Source organism: Macaca nemestrina, chromosome 7 (genome assembly GCF_043159975.1).
Source record: "Macaca nemestrina isolate mMacNem1 chromosome 7, mMacNem.hap1, whole genome shotgun sequence".
Taxonomy (NCBI): domain Eukaryota; kingdom Metazoa; phylum Chordata; class Mammalia; order Primates; family Cercopithecidae; genus Macaca; species Macaca nemestrina.
In genome coordinates, this window is record NC_092131.1 from 56,573,409 (window position 1) to 56,575,941 (window position 2,533).

General features: G+C 42.1%; 1 pseudogene; it reads right to left on the bottom strand.

Moving 5' to 3' along the window:
- Nucleotides 1-1,179: 1,179 nt before the first annotated feature.
- On the bottom strand, nt 1,180-2,205 carry LOC105481830 (protein SET-like; annotated as a pseudogene).
- Between the last annotated feature and the right edge of the window lie 328 nt (nt 2,206-2,533).

Sequence of the window (2,533 nt, forward strand, 5' to 3'; positions counted from 1 at the left end):
ATGCCCACTTAACCCGCCCAAACATCTCACCCTTTGCTGACCTTCTATAACTCCATTTTTTAAAGCTTTTTTGTCTTTTTTTAAACAAGAGAAAGTAGACAGATACATGTTGGGAAATGCTAACCGTGCATATTCACATAGAGACACGGTGTACTCTCTGAGCCCAATGTACAGAGAAAGGGGAAAAGAAGCTAGAATTCTGTGCACTGCTACACAGCGACCTCGCACCTTCCAGCTTCCAGCAGAGCAAAGGGAACAGGTTTTTCTTTCTTCCCTCAGAGCTCGATGGTGTTGATTCTGTACAGTTTTTGTTCAGACAGGAAGGGATGAAAAGGAATTTCCAACAGAAAGGGGTAAGACACTTTTTCCATTGTATTCTGCTCGAAGTATTTCTCCCAAAATAAGTTAAGAACCATGATGTAGAGAAAAGAGTCCACAAGAACAGGGCGACTGAGCACAAGAGGGGAAAAAAATGGTAAACGGAAGACTGCAACTTGCTCCCAGGGATTGGAGAAAATTTTTTAAAAAAGAAGGTTGGGGCCAGGTGCAGTGGCTCACACCTGTAATCCCAGCACTTTGAGAGGCTGAGGTGGGCAGATCACAAGGTCAGGAGATCGAGATCATCCTGGCCAACATGGTGAAACCCTGTCTCTACTAAAAACACAAAAAATTAGCTGGGTGTGGTGGCACTCGCCTGTAGTCCCAGCTACTTGGGAGGCTGAGGCAGGAGAATTGCTTGAACCTGGGAGGTAGAGGTTGCAGTGAGCCAAGATCATACCAGTGCACTCCAGCCAGGGTGACAGAGTGAGACTCCATCTCAAAAGGAGACGGAATCTTTGCAGGGACATGGATGAAGCTGGAAACCATCATTCTCAGCAAACTATCACAAGGACAGATAACCAAACACTGCATGTTCTCACTCATAGGTAGGAGTTGAACAATGAGAACACATGGAAACAGAGCAGGGAACATCACACACCGGGGCCCGTCGAGGGGTGGGGGGCCGGGAGAGGGATAGCATTAGGAGAAATACCTAATGTAAATGATGAGTTGATGGGTGCAGCAAACCAGCATGGCATATATATACCTATGTAACAAACCTGCATGTTGTGCACATGTACCCTACAACTTTAAGCATAATAATTTTAAAAAAGAAGGTTGGAATCCATCAGTATTCTGTTAGTCATCTTCTCCCTCATCCTCCTCTCCCTCCCCTTCATCCTCATCCCCTTCTTCATCAATACCTTCATCTTCCTCCCCTTCATCCTCATCCCCTTCACCTTCATTCTCATCCCCTTCTTCATCAATACCTTCGAATCCTTCCTCCTCTTCCTCATCATCTTCTCCTCCTTCCTCATCTTCGTCATCATCTTCTCCTTCTCCTTCTTCATCATCCATATTGGGAACTAAGTTGTACTGTAAAAGGTTTGGCCAAATATCATCTTTGATGACCTCTCCTAACTCTTTAGCCCCTGCATCAGAATGGTCAGTAAACCAGGCAAAGAAGCTCTCTAATTCCGCATGCTGCTTCTTCCTGCTGGCTTTATTCTGTGTTTAACTCGCACGTTTTGTCAAATCCTTTCCAGATTTCCATTTGATTTCAGTGGACTTTGAAGACAGATCACCCCTCTCATTCAGAGGAAATTCTTTGGAGAGAATTTTATTTCCAAAGTAAGGATTTTCATCAAAATAAAAATCTATTTGGCAATTTCATTTAATGTCATCAAATTCCATCACTTCAACTCTGGTCAAATAATGCAGTGGCTCTTCATCCTCCTCCCCAAGGAGTGCAGACACTTTGGGATGGTTGACAAATGTTGTTACCCAAAAATCTGGGATTTTCGCAATCAATTCTGACCTCTTTTGAGAAAATTATTTACAGAGTTTGTTATATTTCTGTTCTACTTTCAAAATTTCCTCACTGGATTATTCATTAAGTCTGTCTATTTCATTTTGTACTTTATCAATGTGTTCAACTGCTTCTTGCTCTTCTTTTTCTCCTTTCTTTGGCAAGCCTGCAGAGGTCGATGTCTCCTCTGGCCTCAGGGCAAGAGGTGGTCTTGGTTTCTTCATTTGAGGCAGGAGTGGAGACAGGTGTTTGGGGGCCATGCGGCTAAGGTAGTCCAAGAACCAGATCACGGGTCTCCTCGCTCATCAGGAAGCAGGCAAAAAACTCAGAGTCATTTTTTAAGAGCATTTTCTTAGTATGAATAGTCTTCTTTAGTTGACACTTAATAATTGTAAATATTTATGGAGTACAGTGTGATATTTCAATATCTGTGTACAATGCATAATGATCAAATCAAGGTAATTAGTGTCACCTCAAACATTTATTGTGTTGAGAACATTCAAAGTTCTCTCTTGTAGCCATCAAAAATATCAAATAAATAATAACTATAGTCACCCTACAGTGCTATAGAACACTAGAACTTACTCCTCTTATCTAGCTGTAATTTCGTATTGGTTAAAAAAAATCTTTCCTTATCTCCCCTTCCCTCTGCCCTTCCAAAGTTCTAGTTAGCACTATTTAGTA